Here is a 27936-nt window from a genome sequence, read left to right as displayed (position 1 = left end):
GGTATAAAAAGGACTAAAGTTCTGACGCCTGTTATGCCATGAATGGGCTTTATTGAAAGTGCTCTAAATGAAAGAAGCCAGTCGCAAAAGCCAAGAAACCTTGTGAGTGCAGGTCTCTAAAAGAGGATGGAAGGTCAGTGTAAGGCTCTGGGGGGTGGGGGGTGGTGACAGGCAGAGGGACTGTTTAGCGGGTCGAGGGTACTTTGCATGGTGACAAAGAAGTCGCAGAAACAGATTGTGTGATCGTTGCACAGCAGCATGAATGGACTGAAGCCTGCTGAATTGTTCACCTTGAAATGGTTAATTTTGTGTCATGCCAGTTTATCTCACTGTAAAAAATGGAAGAAAACCACATTGGGCAGGCTGTGTGGTGTGGGTTAAGTGCTCAGGAAACTCAAGCTTAAGGTATTTCTGAGGTCTGCAGCTCCTCGGGCCTCTGCTCATAACCAGCGTCGCTTTTCCACCTTCCCCCACGAAGATCAAGAGCAGAGTCACAGGGGAAGCTACTGGCAGACCTATTTTTAAACCACTTCTCCACGAAACTCTCTGCTGCGGCGGGCACCCTTCTTGTGCACGGAGCTGGGCGGGCGGGCTCCCTGCCCTCTGAGGAAGCCCAGTGGCACTGGGGTCCTTGCGCTGCCCCCTCTCTCCATTCCAGGACCTTGTCATCTGCTCTCCCCTCACGGGCTATTCCAAGGACCACTGTGCCTGCCTCGGTCCCTCCCGCCACTGCCCGCCGTGGGGTCAGCCTTGTGGACGTAGTGACCCTGCTTTCCTTGCCCTGCTCACCACTGTCCGTGGATCCCCATTGCTCTACAAAGACCCCGAGGCCTCCGGGCCTGACCCACCTCCCTGAGGACCTGGCTGGGCCTTCTCAGGGCTTGCTTTCCACCGCTGACTCAGAACTCAGAACTTGGAGGAATTTTATAGAGAATTGAGTTCCGATGCCTCGTTTCCCAAAGGCGGGAATTGTGTCCCAGAGGAATATGACCACTGCTGCTCGTTTGCGGGGTGTAGGGGCAGCCCCATGGGTTGGCATGAGCTCCCCAGGGCCCTAGCAGTGGCACACTTGGTGCCTACTGGGCCAGTTTCCTAAGCTTCCCACTCTGGGTTTGTTGGCCTTCAACTTCAGGACTCCACCACAAATGATGTCTGGGGTCCCAGCTGCCAGGGCTGTTTCCCTCCTGAGCTGTGATGCTCATCCATCAACCTCTTCCCTAAAACAATCCGAGCTCCGGACAGAGAGACCAGCACAGCGCATCTGATTTTGAGAAGAGAAAGCTGCCCCCACTCTCTGCCAGGCCAACAGACGCAGGGACCATGCCTTCTGGACCTTCAGCCTTTCCCAAGTCCCTGCTGGCCACGCCCGCCTCCGTGGCCCTCTCATGATGCCTGTAGCCACTGCAATGAGCCCTGTCCGTCTCCCAGATTCAGGGGAGGTCCTGAATATGCTCCTCCTTTTATTATAGCTTGATTTACCGTCTGTGCTCAGCGAAGCGTCTTGGGTCCAGAGATGGTAGAAATTAGAGATCCTGCTTTCAGTCTTGCTTCCGTGTCCCTTATCCATGCAGCTTTTCCAGGCACTCCTTTCTTCGTCTGTAGATGGGAACAGCCCTTTGTTCTCTGAGCTGTCTTGAGGATTAACTTAATGAAAGTTGCGAGGACGGTTGGACAGACCTAAGTAGGAAGACGGGTACCGTTAGGGTGTTCTCACAGAGGTTTGCCTTTTCCCTGAAAACATTTAGGTAAACAGGAAACCTTCGAGATAAAGCCATTCCTGCCTCTCACAGACGCAGCCCTGAGGGCTCGGAGGGTGGTGTCTGGGCCCCCAGCTGGTGTTAATTCCCAGCCCAGATAAGAACAAACTACCTTCAGACCCAGAGGTGGAGACTTGTGCTTCCCTAAAAAGAGCTCTCTGCCCCCACCCCCACCCCTGACCCCCGGGGAAGGGACACAGAGGCAATCACAGCAGAACCTCCGTTCGTTCCTGAGAAGTCCTGGCAGCTGGAGATGCGTGGGCCAGAAACACTGCACTGTGTCCAGACAGACATCGCCAACTCAGCCAGAGACCGCATTCACCTCCCATCTGACTCAGTAGCCCTGAAATATTCCGGACAGTTGCCAAATGAAAATGCTTTGGAACTCTGTCCTCTGATTTAATGATTGAAATTGCCATAAAACTTTTTGAACTCATTGTCCACCTATTTGCTCTCTGCTCCAGGAACAGAGGACTTCCCAGGTGTCTCAGTAGTAAAGAATCCACCTGTCAATGCAGGAGATGCGGGTTCGATCCCTGAGTGAGGAAGAGTCCCTGGAGAAGGGAACGGCAACCTACTCCAGTATTCTCGCCTGGAGAATCCCAGGGACAGAGGAACCTGGTGGGCTGCAGTTCCTGGGGTTGCAAAGTTGGACCCGGCTGAGCACACACACACTCCAGAATGGAGCACTTTTTCCCCATCGAGATGGTGACATTTACAGAAAGGAAAGATGCAGGCTATTCAGAGACCCGTTTCCTCTTGTCTGCCACCAGAGATCACCCTCTTGTCATTTCCTTCTACACCTTCAGGTGTCAGGGCTCTTGTGCAAATGTTTTCTGGTTTAGTTAGAGAAGAGCATTTCTTTGAAAAAGAGGTCGTCCTACTTCTTAAATGAAAGCTTGTCAGCTCCTGTCTCCTACCTTGATCTTATCTTTTAGCAATTTTCTTCTTTTTGTTAAGGAATCTCAAGATGCAATTACTGGAGCAGGGGGATGCATTTGAGAAAGAAAATAACTTTGTTCTGTCCTTCAGTATTTTGAATAAAACCAGCAAATACCTAACATTGTACTTTCTATGTGCTTACATGCATGGAGTAGGATTCCGATCCTTGCGGCACATGAGAACCCAAGGCGCAGAGAGGCTGTGGGATTTGACCATGGTCACAAGTGCTGAGGAAGTAATGCTTTTGAACTGTGGTGCTAGAGAAGACTTTTTTTTTCTTTTAATTTTTATTTTTACTTTATTTTACTTTACAATACTGTATTGGTTTTGCCATACATTAACATGAATCCACCACGGGTGTACATGCGATCCCAAACATGAACCCACCTCCCACCTCCCTCCCCACAACATCCCTCTGGGTCATCCCCGTGCACCAGCCCCAAGCATGCTGTATCCTGCATCGGACATAGACTGGTGATTCGATTCTTACATGATAGTATACATGTTTCAATGCCATTCTCCCAAATCATGGAGAAGACTCTTGAGAGTCTTTTCTACAGCCAGGAGATCAAACCAGTCAATCCAAAGGACATCAACCCTGAATACTCACTGGAAGGACTGAAGCTCCAATACTTTGGCCCCTTGATGCAAAGAGCCGACTTATGTTAAAAGACCCTGATGCTGGGAAAGACTGAAGGCGGGAGGAGAAGGGGACGACAGAGGACAAGATAGTTGGATGGCAGCATCCACTCAATGGACGTGAGTTTGAGCAACTCCAGGAGATGGTGAAGGACGAGGAAGCCTGGTGTGCCGCAGTCCACGGTGTCCCAAAGAGCCGGACACGACTGAGTGACTGAACAAAAAGCCTGCAGCCAGAGTAAAAACTAGGCCACCAGCTCTCACATCCCCACACAGTTTTATGTGAAGCTTGGAAAATGAGAATAAAGCAGGCAATCTATAATCCCACGAGATCACGCCATGGACCCCTTTCTTCACACATGCCTTGCTTACAGTATGAAAATCGCGACACACGTTCACCTGTGTCCTGAGTCCTCTGTGTCAATATGTAGCTTGCATACTGACAGGGAAACGAGGGCTAAACGACGGCTGCCTGGTCATCTCGAAAACAACTTTTATTTAGCAATTCCCCATTGTTGGATATTCAGGTTGCTTCCAATTTTTCACTAAGGGAGACAATGCTTCAACAAAAAGCTTTGTGATGTGTGCTGCTGCTAAGTAGCTTCAGTCGTGTCCGACTCTGTGCGACCCCAGAGATGGCAGCCCACCAGGCTCCCCCGTCCCTGGGATTCTCCAGGCAAGAACACTGGAGTGGGTTGCCATTTCCTTCTCCAATGCATGAAAGTGAAAAGTGAAAGGGAACTCGCTTAGTCGAGTCCGACTCTTAGAGACCCCATGGACTGCAGCCCACCAGGCTCCTCCATCCATGGGATTTTCCAGGCAAGAGAACTGGAGTGGGGTGCCATTGCCTTCTCCCCATTTTTTCTAGAAATAATATTGGTAATAGAAAAAATTACCAAAAGCCATAACAAAATGAAAAATGTATCAGAAAGATCAGTCTAATAGTTTTGAAGGAAAATTCCAATAAACCCAAGAAACAGGTAGTTTCTCAATTCTTTAAATAATCTCAGAGCAGGTTGATTCATTTTAGAAGTACATGCTATATGAAAACATTTCATAAAGAGATCAAAGTGAACAAACAAAAAACAGAAAGAGGGAACACTTTAGATCAATATCTCTTTTGAATTAATGCAAAAATTTTAATTTAAAATAGGAGCCTAAGAAATCTGCAGTGTATTAAAAAGCAATGTGCCATAACCAAGTAGGTTTTATTCTCAGAAAGCAATACTGTCTCACCACATTTATATATTAAAGGAGATAAATGTTATGATCGTTTAGATAGACATTAAAATGGCAATTAAAATTTCACAGCCATTTCTGGTGAAGACATTTTATTCATTAAAATTAGAAATATTTCTAGAAAGTGACTGAAGATACAAGAGAGAGACAGCAAGGCCTAGTAGTATTACCGTGATCTGGTGGGTTCAGTTATCATTACAAGAAAAAAATAATGTGAAAGTACTGAAGATTAAAAGTTAATATTGTCCTTTTGAATAGATTATATGGCTGTGGACTTAGGAAAGTCCAAAAATGTAGCCAAAGTATAATAGTGTTTAGAGAAATGGCCATAAATTTATCTCTTTACATACATATGAACGTAAAATTCTATCATATTTTTATGTGTAATGATTCACAAGAGCTTTGAGGACTCTATCACAGCTGATATTGAACACAATGAAAAGTGTATATGCATGAACCCAAATGATTATACTGGAAAATACACGCCTGAAAAGCATGAAGAGCTATAGCTTGTGCTCACATGAGAAAAGTCAGTACATAGAGCAGTCCATGCTCCCAAAATTAACGTCTATCTGCAAGTTCAACCCAAGTCTCATTTTTGTGTTGAAAAATTCAGTCAATTGGAAAGCAGGGATGCCCTGCAGCTTAGACAAGAGTGAGCACAAGAGACTCAGGCCTTGGGCGGCCCTGCTCCAGCAGGTCAGCCGAGACAGTTCCAGTGTGCAGAGAGACGGGTGCTGTGGGCAAGACAATGGACGGTACGGAAGTAAACCTGTGCCCAGCTTTAGGCTTAAAAGTGCACAATAAAGATTATATTTCAAATCAGAGGGGTAACCCTTGGTTGTTGTTTAGTCACTAAGTCAGGTCTGACTCTTTTGTGATCCTATAGACTCTAGCCCACCAGGCTCCTCTGTCCATAGCATTTTCCAGGCAAGAATACTGGAGTGAGTTGCCATTTCCTTCTTCAGGAGATCTTCCTGACTCAGGGATCAAACTTGAATCTCCCACATTGCAGATAGATTCTTTACTGTCTGAGTCACCAGGGAAGCCCAAACTAGAAGTGATTACCTTAATTTGAGGGATGGAGAGGTTTTAGTGTTGTTCATTAACCAAGATGAAGATCATGAAAATATAAAGGAAAAAATAATTAATTTGGCCAAAGATATCTTAAAAAACAAACGGGAAAAAAATGTGGAATTTATCCAGATAAAGTTTTAATCTCCCTAATATATAAAGGTCAAAAGGTCAAGAAAAACAAGGCAACTCGAGACAGAGATACAAACCACACGGATGACTAGTCCCTAGAAGCAGACAAACGACAATGAGGTTTAAGGACAACCAAAGAAACACACAGTGAGAGAGCTGGATGTGAATTTTCACCTACCTTTTACAAAGCTAAAACGTTAATTCAACGTTTTGAGGAACAGGTGAGTAAGTGGACATATCCAGCTATGCGACACCACATTTTTGGGGAGGAAAACTAGCAATAGCTAGCCTGAGATAGCTGAGTGACTAACTCTTTCCCTTTCATAGCTCTTATAATGATGTCACTGTTGTTGTAGTTCAGTCTCCAAGTCATGTCCATCTCTTTGCGACCCCACGGACTGTAGCCTGCCAGGCTCCTCTGTTCATGGGATTCTCCAGGCAAGAATCCTTCAGGCAAGGATTTTCCAGACAAGAAAAACTCCAGTATTCTTGGGCTTCCCTTGTGGCTCAGCTGGTAAAGAATCCGCCTGCAATGCAGGAGACCTGGGTTCAATCCTTGGGTTGGGAAGGGATTCCCTGGAGAAGGGAAAAGCTACCCACTCCAGAGTTCTGGCCTGGAGAATTCTGTGGATTATACAGTTCATGGGATCGCTAAGAGTCGGACACGACTGAGCAACTTTCACTTCACAAGCATTTCCAGGCAAGAATACTGGAGTAGGTAACCATTTCCTTCTCCAGGGGATTTTCTTGACCCAGGGATCAAATCCAGGTCTCCTGCTTGGCAGGCAGATTCTTTACTACTGTGCCACCTGGGAAGCCCTTTTAATGGTATCGGTTTACTCACAGTCGGGTCCAACAATTTGCAACCCCATGGACTGCAGCACGCCAGCTTCCCTGTCCATCACCAACTCCCAGAGTTTGCTCAAACTCATGTCCATTGAGTCGATGATGCCATCCAACCATCTCATCCTCTGTCGTCCCCTTCTCCTCCCGCCTTCAATCTTTCCCAGCATCAGGGTCTTTTCCAATGACTCAGTTCTTTGCATCGGCTGGCCAAAATATTGGAGTTTCAGCTTCAGCATCAGTCCTTCCAATGAATATTCAGAACTGATTTTCTTTAGGATGGACTGGTTGGATCTCCTTGCAATTCAAGGGACTCTCAAGAGTCTTCTCCAACATCACAGTTCAAAAGAATCAGTTCTTTGGTGCTCAGCTTTCTTTACAGTCCAACTCTCATATCCATACATGACTACTGGAAAAACCATAGCTTTGACTATGTGGACCTTTGTCAGCAAAGTAATGTCTCTGCTTTTTAATACCGTGTATTGGTTGGTCATAGCTTTTCTTCCAAGGAGCAAGTGTCTTTTAATTTCGTGGCTGCAGTCACTGTCTACAGTGGTTTTGGAGCCCAAGAAAATAGTCTGTCACTGTTTCCATTGTTTCTCCATCTATCTGCTATGAACTGATGGGACCGAATGCCATGATCTTAGTTTTTTGAATGTTGACCTTTAAGCCAGCTTTTTCACTCTCCTCTTTCACTTTCATCAGGAGGCTCTTTTGTTCCTCTTCGCTTTCTGCCATAAGGGTGGTGTCATCTGCATATCTGAGGTTATTGATATTTCTCCAGGCAATCTTGATTCCAGCTTGCACTTTATCGAGCCCAGCTTTCGCATGATGTACTCTGCATATAAGTTAAATAAGCAGGATAGCAATATACAGCCTTGAAGTACTCCTTTCCCAATTTGGAACCAGTCTATTGTTCCACGTCTGGCTCTAACTGTTGTTTCTTGACCGTATACAGATTTCTCAGGAGGTAGGTAAGATGGTCTGGCATTCCTATCTCTTACGAAACAGTGCAAATATTTAAAAGTTAAGATGAAAAGACCCAAAGAAATGAATGTTTTTTATAGCACCAGTACGTGCTGAGAAATTGCTTCCAAACGTGTGGGGCTAGTTTGCTGGGCCAGAGTTCCACTCTGACACATCTCTTCATCCTCTTGTGGGGCTGGTTTCCAGGCTGAGCTTCTCAGGACACTGCAGAGCAGCAGCTCAGTGGACAGAGTGAGTCTCTCCGTCTGCGATTCACCTGCAATTCTTTCTTCGCTTTGCCTGCCCTCTACGCAAGCTCATGCTGACTTACCGCAAATACCTGGGAAGAAGACCCAAGAGTGCAAAAGTGAAGCTCCAACTGCTCACTTTTGCTCTTTATTTGGGCCACTGCTCGTAAGGCTAGTGACAGTGACTAGCACCAAAACAAGGGAAGTGAGCGAGTTCTGGTGTCCACAGACTCACCTGCAAGGGGGCCCACGGCCTCCTCATCCTCCCCATCCGCCACCCTCCCTGTCACGCCTCCTCCACACTTGCAACCCCGTGCCCTGATTCCTCCTCCATTCCTTTCTCCCAGCTCCTGGAACACGATACAGCGTACTCTTTCTCTAGTCAACTGAGTATTGTCTTCACCGTCCTGTTAGGACATTAAGACCCATGAGAGGAGGGATATTTGTCTGTTTTGTTCATAGATGTAATCCAAGAGGCTAGAACAGTGCCTGGCACAGAGTAGGTGCTTGCTAATTCTCTGTTGGGTGAGTGAACAGCTTCTTTTCTTCCCATCGTAAAGCAGCCGATGGCTAGCAGTCTTTCCAAACGGCCACCCATAACACAAGCAGTGATGTGAACCCTTCAGCGGATGGCAGGTCTTGAGCACAAGGGAATCAGGTTGAAAAAATTAGCATCCTTCTTTGCTCACAGTTTAGGTTCCTGGGATCTCAAGATCGGGAGCCCGTGTAACGCAAACACAGATCAAAGACGTAGCTATGCTCTGCAGTCCCGCCAAGCACTCCCCGGCCTGGACTTAATCAAGTGCAGGGACAGAATTCTCCAGGCCACAGAGAACAAGCTTCAACTTAAAAGTCTTTCTTTTTCGAACTGTGAACGTACATTAATCTAAAACCAACCTCAAGGTGACTTCCATGGGCGTCCACATCCTGCTCCCCAGCTCCCACCCGAGAGCTTGTTAAATAAGTCAGATCTCCTTCCTTGAATTTGCCATCGTGATGTTCCTCAGGCCTTTCCGTTGCCGGGCTGACCATCTTCAGTCCTTCCGGTTGTGTGCTGTGCATCCCCTTTGCCAAACTTCCTCCCATCTTCGTCTCTGACCTCGGGAAAGGGTCCAGCTTGCAGAGACCTCGTCTCGTTCCAGGGTGAGAGCCCTCCGGATGCGCCCACGTCTCTGAACGGAGTCACAGGGGACACCCCTTTCTAGTTTTGTCTGTAGCCAGTCAGCGGCTTCATGATAAGCTTCACTCATTCTAAATGTGAAAATAAACCGTTTTCACAACAGCCCGTGCCTGAACGCTTACGTGGAAAGGCTTCCTTTTCTCAGTTTTGATGTCAGCAAGGTCTGGCTGTGGAGGAGGCAGACCCGGCATTCGAAGTGGAAGCAAAGCCCTCCCGTGAAATGGGTGAGGACTCCGAGATTGTGAGTGAGGGGTGAGAGCGCGAGTGAAAGACGCTCAGGCTCTGACTCACGTGCCCCTAGTGAGGTCAGGGGCCTGGGTCCATTTCTTTATCTTTAGTTGAGCTAATACCACGTGATGATATAAATTAAGGACTTGATTTACAGGTCCTCCAAATTATTGAACTATGTCTTATTCGATAAATAATAGTTTCAATGTTTTCATTTGATTTAAACAAGTGTCTGAGATAGGCATATTGTTATTCAAAATATTTAACAAGTACAGGTAACAGTAAACCAGGAGGACATGGATACAGACGATGATGGCCCTGGGCACGGCAGCCACACTCCAGGTACATATCCATCAGCCTTGAAAATAGGGAGTACGGCAAATCCACAAACAGGGAAACACCCTCAGAGAGTTACTCGTGTCAAGTGAATTTCTATATTCTTGAAATATGAGGAGAGCTTGAGCGTTTGGGAGAGATGGAATTTCGTTCCCTGTTTGGATATCTCGTTGGATATTTGGGTTGGCACACCACAAAGAAAATTTTCCACTTCCAGTGCGCGCATCTTTTAATCTTTGAAAACGTTCACTGTGGAGTCTGTGTCACAGCAGTCTTGAAGGAGAAGCATCACATTTTCTAAGTGTGCAGATGCCTTTTCATCTGCAGCGTTACATAATGAAATCATGTTTGACCCTCTATATTGTCACCGCTGACAGACACACCATTTCAGCTGAGCAGGACCTGGCAACTATGTGGACTGACAAGAGAGGAATGAAGACGGTGGGGATGGAGGAGGTGTGATGGGTGCGTTCCCGACTTACAGGGAGTGGCCCAGAGCAGGTGCTGAAGGTGTGCCCTGCACCCCTGAGTGTTCTGCGGATGAATGGAGAGTCTGCAGCTTGGACCACACACACTGCTGTTAAAGTTATCGGCTTCAAGGACTCCCTTACTGAGATGCACAGAGTCCATAAGCTGCACTGTAATTCTAGTGATTCATGTTGAACCCACACCTATGCCTTTTTAAAATTTAAATGTACAAAATGTGCTGAGCCCCTAGGCATTTGTATTGAAATACATTTCCAGTCTCCTGGCATGAATGCCCTCGCTATTACTGATGGAAACAGACTGTGGGGTTTCTGTGTAATTTCCATTCATATTGTATTAAAATGTTCGAGATGCATTTTCTGTCAAAGAGAGTACCATTTCATAAAATTATTCACTATTCCCCCATATAGAAATGTCAGACATTGCTAATGTAATCCTCAAAGAATTGCCCAGAGTGTCTGTAGGCCAAGAGACAGATTTCCAATGCTGTAGCACAGGATGGCTCGTTCACTCTGTTCTTGGGGAAGCAGTGTGAGTTGTGAGTTTTCCCTCCATGTCTATGCAGGGTCACCCTGTGAGAGACTTCTTTTCCCTTTTTCTGCTTCTCTCAGTTACCCTATGGCACAGAAACTGAAATCATCAGAAACGTCGGAAGATGTGTTATTTCCTTGGGTTTGTGACACTCTTCACGAGTGACTTTCACCTTGGCTGCACGTAGAGAGCTTCTGAAAATACACATTCCAGTCTAGAAAGGTGGTCCTGATGAATCTATCTGAGGGCAGCGGTGGAGACGCAGGTGTAGAGAAGAGACCTGTGGGCTCAGTGGTGGGGAGGGGGGAGAAGGTGGGACGAATTGAGAGAGCAACGCTGACGTGTGTACACAACCATGTGTGAAATTAGGCAGCCAGCGGGAACTTGCTGTAGGATGCAGGGGGCTCAACCGCTGCTCTGGGACAACCTAGAGGGGTGGGATGGGCTGGGAGCTGGGAGGGGCTTCAGGAGGGAGGGATTACACTTATACCTTCGCTGATTCACCGTGATGTACGGCAGAAACCAACACAATAAAAAGAAAGAGAACCAAACATAAATATTATCAATGTTTGAGATAAATAGAATACCAAAATGCTTAAGGACAACTAGTAACAGATTCACATGTAACTAACAGAATTAAACGAAAATTCTCTTTCTTAGAGCAGAAATAGATAATGACCTAAATGCTTCAATCAAAAAACGTTGCTCTAAGCTCTAAGTGGGATAGGGAACCATGGCAAAAATTAAAAACAAGCAGAAGTAGGAAGTGGTGTGTGGGCTTGGGTCGGTAGGGGTGGGACTCAAGACTGTTGCCTTTTATTTTAAGATCCTTTTATACTGTTTGATTTAAAAACACACACACAGATATTGCTTTCATAAAAAGTAAACTGGTTTTTTAAAATGCATGTCGCTGGACCCTGCTGTACAGTTCTAACTGAGGAAATCTAAAGAGTATCCCAGGAATGTGCACTTTGACAAATGCCCTGGTTTTTTTTCTTCTTCTTTGCACGTGTAAAAGGTCGTACTTTGAAAACAATTGCTAAGCCCATTGATACTGCTTTTGTTGATGCTGTTCAGTTGCTAACTCGTGTCTGACTCTTTGTGATCCCACCGATGGTAGCCCATCAGTTTCCTCCGTCCATGGGATTTTCCAGGCAAGAATACTAGAGTGGGTTGCCATTTCCTTCTCCAGGGAGTCTTCCCAACTCAGGGATTGAACCCGCATCTCTTGCATATCCTGCATTCCCAGGCGGGTTCTTTACCACTAAGCCACCAGGGAAGCCTTTGACGCCACTTACTTAACTCTATATTCAATGGAAATTTCCTTTCCGTCTGTAGAGTACCACTGATCAATCAAGTCTGGGTTCTATTCCTCTTCTAACCTGTTCCTGTGCTCCATCCATCCGTCTACATTTTAAACATTCAGTTCAATTCAGTTGCTCAGTCGTGTCCCACTCTTTGCGACCCCATGGGCTGAAGCACGCCAGCTTCCCTGCCCATCACCAACCCCCAGAGCTTGCTCAAACTCATGTCCATCTAGTCAGTGACACCAACCAATGATCTCATCCTCTGTCGTCCCCTTCTTCTGCCTTCACTCTTTCCCAGCATCAGGGTCTTTTCCAATGAGTCAGTTCTTTGCATCAAGTGGCCAAAGCATTGGAGCTTCAGCTTCAGCATCAGTCCTTCCAATGAATATTCAGGACTGATTTCCTTTAGATTGACTGGTTTGATCTCCTTGCAGTCCAAGGGACACTCAAGAATCTTCTCCAACACCACAGTTCAAAAGTATCAGTTCTTTGGCACTCCGCTTTCTTTATGGTCCACCTCTCACATCCGTACATGACTACTGGAGAAACCATAGCTTTGACTATGTGGACCTTTGTTAGCAAAGTAATGTCTCTGCTTTTTAATATGCTGTCTAGGTTGGTCATAGCTTTTCTTCCAAGGGGCAAGCGTCTTTTACTGTCCCGGCTGTAGTCACCGTCTGCAGTGATTTTGAAGCCAAGAAAATAAAGTCTGTCACTGTTTCCACTGTTTCCCCGCCTATTTGCCATGAAGTGATGGGACAGGATGCCGTGATCTCAGTTTTTTGAATGCTGAGTTTTAAGCCCGCTTTTTCACTCTGTTCTTTCACTTTCATCAAGAGACTCTTTGGTTCCTCTTCACTTTCTGCCATACGAGTGTTATTCTGTGTATCTGAGGTTACTGATCTTTCTCCAAGCAATCTTGATTCCAGCCTGTGCTTCTTCCAGCCCGGCATTTAGCATGATGTACTCTGCATATTAGTTAAATAAACAAGGTGACAATATACAGCCTTGATGTACTCCTTTCCCAAGTTAGAACCAGTCCATCCAAACATTTAAACATTGGTAAAGGGTTAATATGAATCTTAAAGATTTAGTATAAAGGAAAGACACAAGACTTGTCTTGAAGGGGCTCATGGACTTAAAAATAATTTGTAGTTACCCATCTAGTTTTCTCCTTTGATCTGTTACTAAACTGTAAATCATGCTCTGATTTAAACAAACAACAAAAATCAAAGCGAAACTCTCTTAAACTTTATTTTCATTATTTACTATTACTTCTGCCCAGGGTGTCATTAGTGATCACAGTTAAGGAGTTACATTGAATCATAATGAATCCAAGGTCTTATGGAAAAAGTAGCCAAGTCTGCCCTCTCTCTCTCTCTCTCTCTCTCTCACACACACACACACACATATGCACACATGCACACACATGCACACAGAGAGGTATAGCTGTGGACATATCCACTCTAGTGAAAATCACCAGCCCTCCATATTGGACCCATTTGGAATCAAATGGTTAGTGTTTTGAGGGATCCTAAGGACCCGATCCATCCTTTCCTTAAGAAGGTCAAGGGGCTTGTGCAAACCACTTTCTCAGTCTGGTGACTGCTCTGATAAACCACAACTTCTCACCTTAATCACCTTCTTTGCTTTCTCATCCTGGGATAGATAATTTAGTTTGTGCAAGAAATTTGTACCAAACAGCTTACATAGTGTATCAATTTTAATGTTAAATTCAAGTATATGCATCCTTTTTTGCATTTGAATTAATAAGAATACATCTTTTAATTAGAAAAGACAAAGCCTAAAATCTATTTTTAACAAGAATAATAAGCCTATCCATTAACACTTTGAAAAGCTTCTACATGAGGATTCATCTGTGTCTAATAGAATTTTACTTCTATCATTTACGTAAGGACCTTTGTCTTCAAAGTAAGGTCTCATATATTAAATTGCTATAAACGTATCTGAAGTCTTAAGATATATTCAGTTATACAGGTAATTTCTAAAGAGGCCTAAAATCTGCTGCTGTTGCTAAGTTGCTTCAGTCGTGTCCAACTCTGTGCAACCCCATAGACGGCAGCCCACCAGGCTCCCCCATCCCTGGGATTCTCCAGGCAAGAACGCTGGAGTGGGTTGCCATTTCCTTCTCCAATGCATGAAAGTGAAAAGTGAAAGTGAAGTCGCTCCGTTGTGTCCGACCCTCAGTGACTCCATGGACCACAGCCTACCAGGCTCCTCCTTCCATGGGATTTTCCAGGCAAGAGTACTGGAGTGGGGTGCCATTGCCTTTGCATTTCCCCCCAAATCAGGAATTTAAATGAAGTTGACCACAAAAGTAGACTTTAGTTGTAATTTTGGAAAAGATTTCTACTTTCTTAAAACATTGCTTTTTAGCAAGTTCTCCCAGCTCACAAAATGCAGCAGGAAATGTGTGGTCTGAATGCCTCTCCACTGGCTCCAATGTGGTATGTATGTATTTTTTTCCATTGTTATTAATACTGATTGAATTGTTATGAACTGTTTAAAAGAAGAAAAGATGGCCTGTTTTGAAAACTACAAGTAAAATTCATTATGTCTGTTAAAAAACTCAATGTCTAATCTACCAAGCTTTCCCAGTGCATCCATCCATCCATCCATCTGTATTTTCAACATTTGTAACAATTCATAATAACAAGACAAATGGCCATACACCATGAGACACCGTGTCCTGATCTAGGTTCATGTCAGCATTGAGTTGCCATTTGAAAGCCAAAGGCTGGTCTTACTTTTTTAACCATCAAGTGAAATTGCTACACTCGTGTGCAGCCTCACACAGCAAGGCGTTACATGGGTGGATCTTGTTCTCCAAGCAAATTCTATGGTTTTAAAAATCCCCACACTCAATGGAAAGAAGAATTGGTCACACTTCAGCCTTTTCAGTAATGTCCACATACACAAATAGTCACATTCACAAGGGGCATCTTTAAGATAAACTCGTAGAAAGAGCCTCTGTGAACACCCAGGAATGTGAAGGGGAGAATTATAATCAGCACAATCTCTCTTCTGTTGGGATGTTCATCTTCACTTTCTTTACTAGTGATGGACACTGTGCCAGTCTCCATGGAGAATGTCGTGGTATCTAGTCGAACATTCAAATTATGTCAGCTTAACCATCTAACCACACATAGCAAATGCTTTCTCTGCTTCTTTTTGGAAGAGAGATGGTGGAAAGAGTGAAAGTAGAACTCTGATACTCCACCCAGATGTCAGAGAGACACCCGCCTAGGTACAAACCACGTGTCGGATTTCCCCAGACTCTGTGGACAGCAAGGCTGCCCCGTATGCTCACCTCCCACACCTCACCGCCTCTTAGGATCCTCGAAGAGTACTGACAGGTCCAGGTGAAGCTGGCCTCTACTGAGGGCAGCTCTGGGTACCTTGGATGGCATCCTTCAGAGATGACTGCATCAGACGCCCAGGTGATGGGGCAGCTGGACCGAACACCTGACACCTTACCCATCCCCACCCCAGGGCCCCCTGGTGATACAGCCTCCCAGACCTTAAACCACACCAGAAAGAGAAGCTCCTGGGGCAAACACTGCCTTCTGTTGTTTGTTTCCAACCAGGGGGCTCAAAGGGTAACTTGAGTTTGTTTGTTTAAGTAAATCGATTCATTGTATTCTTAATAATTGTTCAGGGGAAAAAAGCGGTCACTATCACCTGTATTTAACAAACTACATGATAACTAACAATGCAATTCTGTTTTTCTTTTCTATTTCTATTTTTAAATGAAAATACATACATATATGTGTGTAGACGTGTGTGTGTGTGTGTGTGTGTGTGTGTGTTAGATTTCTGGGTAGCTACTTAAATTTATTTTCCTGTGGCGGCAAGACACATAAATGTAAAAGGTGCCATTTTGCCATTTTTAAATGCACAGTCAGTGACATTACATTCATAGGGTCAGGCAGCCATCACCACTACTCTTTCCTAAACATTTCCATCACTTCAAAGGGAAAATTTGAACGCCATAAATACATAGTCCTGGACTCAGTCAAGCAGACAGAGGAATAAGAAGCAAGCTGTAAGGGGTGATCAAGGCAATACATTTATTATGAACACAAAACTCTGGGGGTTTTGAACAAAGTGATGAAGCTTGCAGCTCAGAGCAAAACCCAGAATTGGACCTTGGGGTCCACATTCACCTGGACTACTGGCTTCTGAACTTACCCGTTCTTCTGAACTTGCCCCTGTTCTTTGGAAAGCTTTCTGTTCATTTGACCACACCATCTTGGAGAACTTTGCTCTTCCCCGCGTATGTAACTCCAGCGGCTCTTAACTTGCCCAGAGTTTGGTGTTTTGCTTTGCTCTGAAATGCCTTTTTTATCTCAGAGAATATGATACATAGAATACAGAGCAAGATTCAGTCCAGTGTTACAGCCACAGTGTTGCATCATCTCAGGTCTTAAAATCCACGGCTGTTTCTGCCTTCGGAGGAGAGCAGCAGGCTTCTGCCGGGTGAGTGAGGGCTTGCGGGTTTGGGGGAGCCAAGAGCTGGGGGGATGCCCTAGTTCGAGTTGGGGCCAGCTCCTCTAAGCCTGTTGCTTTTGCCAACCTTGTACGAGTCCACGTTTGCGAGTGCCCGGACGTCCAGCTGGCACTCACTGGAAACGGAGAAGCTGGAGTGGGGGTTTCCCCGTGGCCCCTGAGCTCCCTGCTTCCCCACACCCTTGGGGCTGGTGGCGTGGGGGGATCTCTGAGAAGGACTCTGCCGCCCTCCGTGGCTCTGTATCTGTGGCATCAGGAGGACATTACGGTGAATAACTGGGGGAAAGAAAGGTGTTCACGTCTCCCTTTGTAAACTGTCGATGCATCAGCCTTCAAAACCTTACTTTTAATGACAACATACTTTAACTGTGTAAGCACTAGGGCATCTCTCTTTAGGAGTGTGTGTTCCCAGGGTGTGCAATAGGAGGCATTTGGTTTCAGTTACCCACTGGGGAAAAATGCTGTGAGTCAGAGAAAAGGGCATGTCTGTGTGTGTGTGCATTTGTGTGCATGTGTGTGTGCATGTGCACTGCGTGTTTGTACATGTGTGTGCACGTGTGTCTGTGTGCATGTGTGCACGGGTGTGTCTGTGCATGTGTGTGCACTTTTGTGTGGGTGTGTGCATGTGTCTCTGTGCATCTGTGCACGTGTGTGCATATGTGTGTCTGTGTGCGTGTGTGCATGTGTGTGCGTGTGTGCACTTGTGTGTGGGGTGTGTGCGTGTGTCTCTGGATCTGTGCACATGTGTGCATCTGTGTGTGCGGGTGTGTGTCTGTGTGCACGTGTGTCTCTCTGTGTACATGTGTGCACGTGTGCCTTGCACGTGCATGTGTGCACGTGTGTGTCTTTGTGTGTGTACACATGCGTGTCTGTGCATGTGTGTGCACGTGTGTGTCTGTTTGCATGTGTACATGTGTGTCTGTGTGGGTGTGTGCATGTGCGTGTCTGTGCATGTGTGTGCACTTGTGTGTGGGGGTCTGTGCATCTGTACACGCGTGTGTATCTGTGTGTCCGTGCACATGTGTGTCTGTGCATGCGTGTGCACGTGTGTCTCTGGGCACATGTGTGCACGTGTGCCTTGCACGTGCAGGTGTGTGCACGTGTGTGTCTGTGGGTGTGTGCATGTCTGTGTGTGTGCTGTGTGTGTATGTGTGTGTTCCTGTGTGTGTGTGCATGCGTGCGCGCCCTCTGTGGGTGGGTGGCGGGCACTCTCGTGCAGTTACCACTGTCAGGGGTTGTGTTTTACCACACGGGGGCACGTCTGACCCAGCAGCTGGTGTTCAGGGCCAGCATGTCTGAAGCTCATCCATCGGGTGGTGGCTGATGCTCCCTGCAGCTGTGGTCCTTGCGTCCTCGCCGCTCCCAGGCTGGTTACCCCATTCCTTCCTCCCTCTAGGATGTGGTGGTGTGTTTGGACTGGGGTCTGAGACCGCTGGCATTTACTTGGGTGGAGCAGAGTGGAGGCTAGCAGAGAAGAAAAAGGAAGACGGAGGCAGTAGGGGACCCCGGCCATGCACCCCGGGCATGCAGTGAGACCCCCGGGCTTCGCCCAGCCCCCTTCCCTCCCATCCTGGCTGCCTGAACAGCTCTCCCACCTGAGGACCAAGAGACCCAATCCCTTTGAATGAGGCAGGGTCTAAATACAGACATTTTCTTTCACGCGTACCTGATAGAGGAGCGGGATTTTTGGCTTCAGGGTGAAAGGTGAGTTACATGGAGAGGAAGGGGTGCCGCCCAGTCCTGCCCAAATCTGTGTAGACTCCTAGGTGCGCTGCCCAGCCGATCCCAGGAGAGCCCCGGAGCCCAGGGTCACCGCAGAAGGAAGGTCAGCCAGGCTGGGGGATCCAGAGGCCCTCCCCTCTGCATGCAAAAGCAATTTTGAGGACTTCCTTTCCTACATCACCTCAACTCCTGTTTCTTCATTTTTAATTTAGAAAAAAAGACATAATAAGCAATTCACCACTGAACTGGCTCACATTTTTCTGTGCAGGAGCAGAGAGAGCCTGCATGCTTTTTGGTTAAAGAAAAGGTATCATCTAAATTTTCAGTGATGGGCAAATGCAATCTTGAAAAGGAGGGTGTGGAAAACCAGCAACCCACTCTTATGGGGTCCAGGGACCCAAATTTTCCCTTGAATGTTTTCCCTTGATTTCCCTTAACTGTGAAGATAAGGAAGTAAAATAACCAAAGCAAACTGAAATCAGTTTGATAATACCTAAACTTTAGTTATATATTCTGGTTTCTCTTCTGTCTGCATTAAAACAATAGGGAAAATTCTATGCCTCTTAGAAACGAATTTGTCTGAGGTGATCGCTACCCTTGAATTGATACAAAACTCCTGAAAAACACAAGATCCTTTAGGCCTTCTGGGGTCTTTCCGGTTGGAAGACAAATAAGCAAAAACATTTTGTTTCACTGACTTTACATTTTGCTCGGAGTCCCTTTTTCTCTGTTTCCTTGAGTACATTTTCTGCTGAGATTCTGCAAACAGGCATCAGGATGACTCAGAATCCACTGAAGTGTATGAGCCTCACAGGTTCTGAGATTTAATTACATGCTGTGTGGCATTCATAAAGGGCACACGGTCTGTCCGCGCGTCAGATAGCCCCAGGCAGTGGTCCCTTTCTCTCTCGGTTTGCTCAGCGAGACATCAGGCCAGCCCCTGGGCAAGTCAGGATTATGAATGCAAGCACCTTTATATACTTGGTGTGCGTGTACTCAGTCCCTTCAGTCGTGTCTCTGTGACCCCGTGGACTGTAGCCTGCCAGGCTCCTCTGTCCATGGGAGTCTCCAGGCAGGAACACTGGAGTGGGTTGCCATTTCCTCCTCCAATCCCCTCCTCCAGGGGATCTTCCTGACCCAGGGATTGAACGTGAGGCTCCTGCAGCTCCTGCATCTCAGGCGGATTCTTTACCGCTGAGCCAGCAGGCAAGCCCCATGTACTTGGTGTAGGAATGTGGAACCAAGGTTGGAGTTTGGTGATTCCAGGGAGCATCTTAGTGTTCCAGTGGTTCCCACCGTAAGGGCTCAGTGGACGATGTGAAAGTGTAATGGGGGACGCCCACTACCCGCAGGTCCGAGGCTTGGTCCAGTGCTGGTGCTGGAGCTGGGTCCAGGGACGGGACTCAGAGACGTGCACACAGTTGGTCCTTGGCCGAACCCAAGATGTCGGCTGGTGGGAAGTGTTGAGCCCTGAACTGGAGAGCTCAGGCCTGGGGGTTTGTGGTTGCCTTCAGGAAGAACCCAGACCCCAGAGGCAGACTCAGCCAAGATGGAAAAGGCCACTGACCACACCCCTCAGGGTCTGACCAAGGATACCCTGGGCTCCGGACAGCCCTCCATCCTAAAGACTGGATTGTTGTCAGCGGGTTCAGGACTAAACTTGCAAAGGAAGGTGACAGCCTCAAAGGTCTGAGGGACCTGCGGAGTGAGACAGCAGAAGGGAGTCTTCCTGACCGCTCTCACCGCGTGGTAACAGAGAAGCACTAGGCTCTGGGCTGAGTTGGGGAATTCCTCCCCCGCCTGCTGCTCTGAGTCTATGGGCCATTCCTTGCTTCCCTGCGCTCAGTGCTTAGAGAACCCAAGGTGCGGCCACTAGGAGGATCAGAGATGTCCGCGGACACATGGCCTCTAAGGATGTCAGCGGCGGCCTCGATAACAACCCCTGATGTGACCGCCGGTAATGAAAGGGACGACGGCAGTTGGTGGAGAGAAATCCCGAGTCAGTCAAGTGCCTGGCAAACAAAATGCACAATATGAGCCCCTGTGGATGGAAGTGGGAGGCAGTCTCCAGGGGTTTTCAAAGTCTGAAAGGTGGGGAGAGGTCCAAGGGGTGGGAGGGATGACCGCTGCCCCTCCACAGGCTGTCCCTTTAGGTGACCTGCCCATCAAAGCCAGTGTGGACACTGGGAACTAGCAGTTGAGGTCTTTCTCGTTCTACCTAACAACACTGATTGTCCAAGTGACCCATCTCATTCTGGAATTAGAGAGCAGAGACAGTAGTATACCCTTGCAAGTGAACTAGAAACCATTGAATTGAACACTTCAAGATGAAGAATGTCATGGTATATGAACCGTACTTCACTAAAAGAAGGTGAATTATCACAGGGCGGTTGAAAGTGATCTTAAAAAATATTAAATGGTATGAAGTTAAAAATGGAGTCTTTTGAGAGCTCCCTGGCAGTCCATCGATAGGACCTCAATGCCACTGCAGGGGCACGAGTTGGATCTGAGTCGGGGAACTAAGATCCCACATGCCCCAAGCTGCAACCAGCAAACAAAACAGAAATCTCTAGATTCTCCCGCTGACCTACATGCTCCTTGTTCTCGCCCCACAAAGGGAGACCATGGCACCACCTTCCAGAAAAGTCTCCCTGATCATGAAGTCTACATGTGTACATATAAAGGGTCAAACTATACATAGTATCCTGCAGCTTGTTTCTTAAAAAAAAAAAAATGTAACAATAGATCTCTCCAGGCCAGTATATGTAAAAATTTCTTGAGTTTTTAATAGGCACAGAGCATCCTGCTGTACTATCACTTACGCAAAGTGAAAGTGAAGTGAAGTCGCTCAGTCGTGTCCGACTCTTCGCGACCCCATGGACTGTAGCCTATCAGGCTCCTCTGTCCATTGGATTTTCCAGGCAAGAGTGCTGGAGTGGATTGCCATTGCCTTCTCCAGGGGATCTTCCCAACCCAGGAATCGAACCTGGGTCTCCCGCATTGCAGGCGAACGCTTTACTGTCTGAGCCACCAGGAAGCCCATCATTTATGCAAGCGGCCCACTATCAGTGGGCATTTAAGTGTTTCTAAAACTTTGTCTTGTACCTACATCTCTACGCACCGATGAAAGTTGCAAGTGCACGTGGATGGAAGTAGAATCGATGGACAAAGGGCAGGTGCACTTAAATTTCAGCGACTGTGCCACACTGCTTTCCACCACCCAGGGCCCCACCCCTCATGCTCTCTAGGTAGGTAGGATTCTTTGTCCTCCAGAGAAGCTTCAAGGACCACTTGACTGGGGAGCAGGGGAAGATGGTGAAGGGCTTGGGAGGGAAAACAGCAGCTCCTGCAGCTTGAACTAGGGAGGCCCTATTTTTATTTGTACATAAACTGTGATTCTGATATAAGCATTTAAAAAATATTCATTGAAATTAGAGCTGATTTACAATTTGTGTTGGCTTTTTTATTGAAATATAGTTGTGATATATGGGGGTTTTGATAAAAGGGTTTCGATAAAAGGGTTTCAATTAAAAAAGACGAGATAAAGAAAGGTGTGGAAACTATAAAATAGGTAGTCCTACAGAGTCATGTTCCCTCCCGGTTTCAGAGTTATTTCAACTGCTGGGGCCCCTAGGCTTCCATGCCCTCGGTGATCCCGCCCCACTGACTAACCAACAGCACGATGCAGACACCGTGCTGGGAGATGTCCCAGGTGTATCTGAAGACACTGAGGCTTCTGCCTTTACCCCTCTGATCACTCATTCGGGAAGGAGGCGGCAGTCTTGTGGATGGACGCACAACCCTGTGAAGGCCTCCCACCAGGAGGCACCAGCTTGCCCACTGTGTAAGCCAGTGACCTGCTGACCGCAGTCCCAACCAACACCTGATGCAATCTCTGGAGCGGCCCTGAACCAGAACCACTGGCTTAGCCGGACCTGAATTCTGATCCATAGAAACCACGTGAGATAATAAATGTTTATGTGAAAAAGTGTGAGTCGCTCAGTCATGTCCGACTCTTTGGGACTCCATGGACTGCAGCCCGCCAGGCTCCTCTGTCCATGGGGTTATCCAGGCAAGAATACTGGAGTGGGGTAGCCATTCCCTTCTCCAGGGGATCCTTCTCATCCAGGGATCAAAACCAGGTCTCCCACATTGCAGGCAGATTCTTTACCATCTGAGCCACTGGGGAAGCCCAATAAATGTTTATTGTCACTCAAAGCCTCTGAGTTTAGGGACATGTTGTTACACAGCAGTAGATAACTAATGCCCAGGTGGATTTAAACCTCACCTCTGCTCCTGTCCCCTTGGAAACTCTTAGTATTTCCTGCTAGTTCAGGACATACCATCCCTTCCACAAGGAGGCCGCAGTCAGATGAGTGTCCTGGAGATGACGAGTATCCATCCTGCTTAAGGATAGACACAGTGACTTGGCCACTGAACACTAAATCCAAATTAAAACTAAACATAGGCTATTCATTCAGTCACTGTGATCTTTGAAACAAGCAATTTTTTGTTTGTTTGTTTTGGTTGTGCCCTGTGGCTACAGGGATCTTAGTTCACCAACCAAGGATTGAACTAGGGCCTTCAGCAGTGAAAATGCAGAATTCTAACCATGGGACCACCAGGGAATTCCTCAAGACACCAATTTTTGTACAAGGACAGAAGGATTCAGTTAGAAGCCAGATTCGATGGGTCTAAGTCAGCAGGGCTGAAGCAGATTGAAGACTGTTCCCTTCAGGATGTTGGGAAGAAAAAGGAAGATTCTTCTCTGGTCAAGGCTTGGAGGTGGTGCTCGCTTTGTAAGAGAAAGAGGAACGAGGGCCTGGGATGAAATGAAAACCCTGATCTCTGGCAGATAACTGTTGGAGAGGGGGGTGAAAAAGAGCAGGAAGTCCAAGCGACGTTTTAATCATTTCCTGGAACCAATAGGCAGAAAACTCTGCCTCCTTTGCCTGGGACTGGAGATTCCAGAAACCTGAAAATGTGGGCGTTCAGGGGCCCCCACCCCCAGTCACGTGGCTCTGGATGTCGAGTTGAGGATGAACTAGGGAAACGGTGATGCCTCCAAGACGGCAGTGAGCCTGGTGCTGAGCTGTACGTGGAGCTCTGTCCATACGTGGGGATGGAACAAACGCTCCAGTGGGTCCCTTCAAGGTGGCAATAGCCAAAGCAAGAATGCAGGAAGGTCAAGGCTGGGGTTTTACGGGTGACCGCAAGAATCTCGCGGGAATCCAGGAGGTAAACCCAGTCCTGCAGGGCTTTGCGGCAGTGCTGCAATGCTTGCACCGGACAAAGGTGTCCTCAAGCAACAAGACGCAAAGGGACTAAAAATAACTGTGTGTGTGTACCGTTGGGGCACGTTATGGACAATAAGATACAAGTCAAGATAGAAAAAACCCAACTGCCACTTCTGAAGACCCGAGAGCAAAAGCAGGGTCCTGCCTGTGCCCCCTGCACTCCACACCAGCAAAGGATGGGCAAACCATCTAAGCCACCCCTCCAGCCAGCCCCCTGGACACACCCCTGCCCTTACCCCATGTAAGGAACCAGCTCGCCCCCCTCAGGAGCGAGTGAGGGGACTGTTACCTACTCTTGCTCCCTCTGGCTGCAGCCGTGGCCCCAGTAAAGCCTGCCTGAATTTCTTGTCTGTCCTCTAATCAATTTCTATTGATTGAAGAGGACAAGAGCCCTGGTGGGGATGACGAATGGGGGCAGGAGCGGGCTGAGGCCTGAGGGTGACTTAGCAAAGGTAAGGGGGCTGAGAGGGAAAGGCCAGGTCTGGTGCCCAAGGAGCTCTGCAATGGGAGGCCAGGGTCTGGAGGTGGGGGAGGACCGGGGCCCAGAGCCTCAGCCCACCAGTGACTTTCCTTAATCAAGAGCCAACGCCTTTTGTTCCCATCTGGAAGGTCCTCCAGCCCCCAGGAGGCCCCGGCTTGTTCACGACAGTGGCGGCTTTGTGCTTCTCTCTGAAATAAAACTTTTATCTTAAAAAAGAAAATATGTCCAATGCAGACTGTTATAATCACAGTATTCAGATTTCCCCCACTCTGGCGGGGAGGGAGAGGGTGCCGTGGGTTCACTGGGGCACAGGAGAAAAGTTCGTTCCCAGTGCTTTTTCCCTTCTGAATTTCTGTTCTAACGTATTGAAGATACACAGGAAATTTAATCTCAAAACTTGGCTTTGATTTTTTTTTTTTTTCTCCCAGCTAACCCCTTCAGTGTTGGGAAAGACCTGGCCATGTAGCCAGGGAAACTAAAGTTTTGGATTGGGTTCCCAAGGGTTTGGGCAGCGTGACAAAGGGTGCAGGAATCCCGAGCCCCCAGGTGTGGCCCGCGTGGGTGAAGATGCTTCCGTGTGTCCCCCACTCATTGGGGAGGAGCCTGCGCGCCGGCGGGGAGGAGCCTGACTCACAGGCCCTTTGTGTTCTCCCAGGGCCCTGCGCAGACTCTCCCGAGGCCCCGGGCTCCCTCAGCAGATCCCGTCAGGCCACCTTGACCCGACTTGCACTAGAGCCTGGCAGCAGCCCGAGCCTCGCAGGCCTCGGCTGGGATGGCCGTGCAGACGGTGTGCGCGCGGCTCCGCGCTCACCTGGTGCGGGGCGGGAAGCCGGCCCCGAGGGCCACGTGACGCCGTGCCAAAGTGACTCTGCTCGGTGGCGGGGGGGCGAGAAGGGGGGGGGGGTGACCGGTACCAGAAATAAAGGCGGAGACTCCTCTAAGGACGAGGCCGCCCGCGCCGCGGGTGCAAACGCAAAAGCCTGCAAGGTCCCGGGCGCGGAAGGCCGGCTGCTCGGCGCGACCCCGGAATGAGGTCACCGCGGGGAGTGGCCGGGGGGCGGGCGGCGCGGGCAGGAGGACCTGCCCCCCGGGACGCCGCAGGCCTCGGCGGCCGTGCCCACGCGGGCCTGGGGTCCCTGCCTCGCAGCCTCCCGGGCGGCCGCGCTGCGCTGCGGGGAAGCCCGTCGGTGACCTGGGGACAGATGCCCCCGACCGCGCGGCCCGTGGGAACCATCTTGGGAAAGACACTAGGTCACCCCCGCCCGTCCCCTCCCGGGGGCCCGGGCTGCCCAGGGTCAGCCCCCCGGGCCGCGGGCGGGCTTGGACTGCGGTTGCGGAGGGCGCGGGGTGGAGACCCGCCCCCCTCGACCCCGGGCGCCGCCCCCACTTCCCGGCTCCCGGCCGCGAGCCTTTGTTTCGACAGGGCCCGCGGCGTCCCCTGCTGGCGGGTCTGGGCCGCGCCTCCTTGACCTGCTCCGGATCCTGCTCCGGTTTCTTGGGAGGCCGCGGCCACGCGGACGGAGGTGGTTCCGCCTCCATCCGGATGCTACAAGCGAGTGCCCACAGCCCCGCAGGGCCCGCAGGCCTCGCGGATCGACCGCAGGGCGCACAGACGGGGCGGGGTGGGTGGGCTGGGAGAACCCTGCTTAAACCCTCGCTCCTTTTCTGGAGGACAGAGGCCTGTGCTTGGGCCCACAAAGGCTTTCTAGAAAACGGACTCATATAACCTTTGCAAAGATGGGATCCAAGCTGCGCAGTCCTGGCCACTTGAAAACCTTTTAAGTAACTATACCAAAGAGCTTTGGCCTGGATTAAATGCAAAATGCCACTGCCTCACTTTTAAAAGCAAGCACAAGGGCTAAGAGCAACCCCAGACTGTTTGTAAACCGTGGGAAACAGGCACTCCGAGAGCCCTCCCTCCCCCTCCCCCCTCCCCCTTCACGCCCCCATTTTGTGCAAACGCAGTTTTCCCGGAGCTTCTGGAACCCCAAATCCTGGGAACTCGCTTGTTCTGGGCGGCCACGGGGAAGGCTGGGCTCACAGAAGGGATTTTTTAAATCTCTGAAGGATTGGTCAGTGCGTGTCGTGGAAAAGCCGACTCCCTCCTAGCTCAGGGTTGCCCTAAGAGGTGGGCCGGGGACTCGACCGCGGGTCCCCAGGCGGCGGCCCCTCCTCCCCTAAGCCCTCCTCTGCAGCCGGTGCCCGCAGCCCGCACGCCACGGGTGCTCCACCATGAAACAGGATTCCGCCTGGAGAGATGGACTGCCATGGACCTGGCTTTCTAGAAGCAGCAAATGAAAGTCTCTTAGGAAAAAAAAAAAAAAAAGGTAAAGTCGTGAGGGAGAGGCAGAGAGCAGAATCCGCGTCTCCTAGAGACTTCTTCAAAAACTAACCTTCTGGGACTTGCTGCAGTAGCCAGCAAGTAGAGATTTCCACACTGAAGAAAACGTCCTTGCAAATGTAGCTCGTCCACCGAGAGAGAGGCATCGCAAGGTCCCCGGTTTTAGTGGCAAAGGGCATTATGATTTATTTGTTCCAGTTTGAAAATGGTGTGCCTTTCCATTAGGACTCGTGGATATAAACACCTATTCCCACGTGAATTGAATTAGTCCACACCCCACCCCCCCACCCCGCATGCTTCAGGGAACAATGGAGGGAGCTTGCTGACAAATTATGCCTGCATTTAATGCTCTGATTATCTGGTGAGTTAAACACAGTGGTATTAAAAGCCTGGACCTGCCTCATATTTAATCTGCACTTGTTACTCTGCTTTCTCCTCCTTTTCTGTTTCTTCCCCAAAGATTAAAAGAAAAAAAATTCTGACTTGGGTCGCATGTGTCCTGAGACTGAAACAGGGCATGGCCAGGCGGAACACGGGATGGGTGGGTGGCAGAAGCTTGTCACTGGATATCATCGTTGATGACTTTTTCCCCTTAGTAAAAGTATTCTGAGGAGTGACTATGAGTTAGCTGGGGCTTCCTCCTGCCCTGGCCCAGGCCGGAAAAGCCCCCAGGCAGCTGGGCAGCTCAGGGAACTTCCCTGCTCTCAGCCAGGCTTCCGTTTGCTGGAATGAAAGGGAATTATGCCAGACGTGGACGAGTCATGTTTAATTCAAGTGAAATTCATTCACTCATTTGTTCTATAAATATTTATTGAGGGCCTGTTTTGCGGCCCCTCCTGAGAAGCCAGGCTTCCTTGGGCGGTGGAGACCCCCACGTGGCTGCCCTGGGTGCTCAGCCTGGCTCCAGGGTGTTTCTATACAAACCTGCTCCCAGAGTTCTAGGGTGCTATGTTGGTTTTGGTTTTGAAAATCAGACTCTGCTTGTTTAATCTAAATTCGAACACTAAACCTAATCTATCTAAAATATGTTGGTGGCATTTAACAATAATGATCAATACAGCATATTGTTTGGATGGAAGGACTAGAAGATGTGAGTGGCCGCTTTCCTTTCGGGCCTACAGTTTACAAGTAAACCCTGTCCCCGGCTCATTAGTGAGCAAGGTTCCCTCCCCTCCCCCCTCTGTGCCCTGATTCCTATAATGTAAACAGCTGCTAATAGCTCCTATTTCTCTTTGTTCAAACAAACAATAGCCTTTCTAACTAAGAAGAAAATTAGTATTAGGTGGAAGCCTCGTTTTCTGGTTCTTAAAGCGCTCCCCTTTTTTTTCCCAGAAGAATGAAATCTAGCAGTTATAAGAAAAATTCACATTTAAAGTTTGGAAAGTGACAAGAAAAAGGTCCATCCTTAATGATGCATAGACACACTTATGATTGCATTTTAAATATTTTTCTTTTCTTTAATTTCCTAACTGAAAAGTTGTAATTTGGGGAACGAGGGTGGTCAAAGGTTTGGGGGAGTCTTGGCCTCTCCTGGATTTGGGGCAGTCTTGCCCTTTTTGTTCAAGCCCAGGCAAAGGCCTGATATCGAGGGGGCTGGGTTTCTTTGCCAAATTAGGGGATTACACTTATTAATGTCTAAGGAGTGCTTGGAAATGAA

General features: G+C 48.3%; 1 long non-coding RNA gene across 1 annotated transcript; it reads right to left on the bottom strand.

The window, feature by feature from the left end:
- Positions 1–18640: 18640 nt before the first annotated feature.
- Positions 18641–26517, bottom strand: LOC138428315 (uncharacterized). The gene is made up of 2 exons (XR_011252382.1): positions 26332–26517; positions 18641–20172 (listed from the first exon to the last, which is right to left on the bottom strand). It is a non-coding gene; the product is annotated as an uncharacterized lncRNA (long non-coding RNA).
- Positions 26518–27936: the final 1419 nt, after the last annotated feature.

Source organism: Ovis canadensis, chromosome 23 (assembly GCF_042477335.2).
Source record: "Ovis canadensis isolate MfBH-ARS-UI-01 breed Bighorn chromosome 23, ARS-UI_OviCan_v2, whole genome shotgun sequence".
In the NCBI taxonomy this organism is placed as follows: Eukaryota; Metazoa; Chordata; class Mammalia; order Artiodactyla; family Bovidae; genus Ovis; species Ovis canadensis.
Note: the sequence above shows the minus strand (reverse complement) of the source record. Positions and strands in the feature narration are given on the sequence as shown.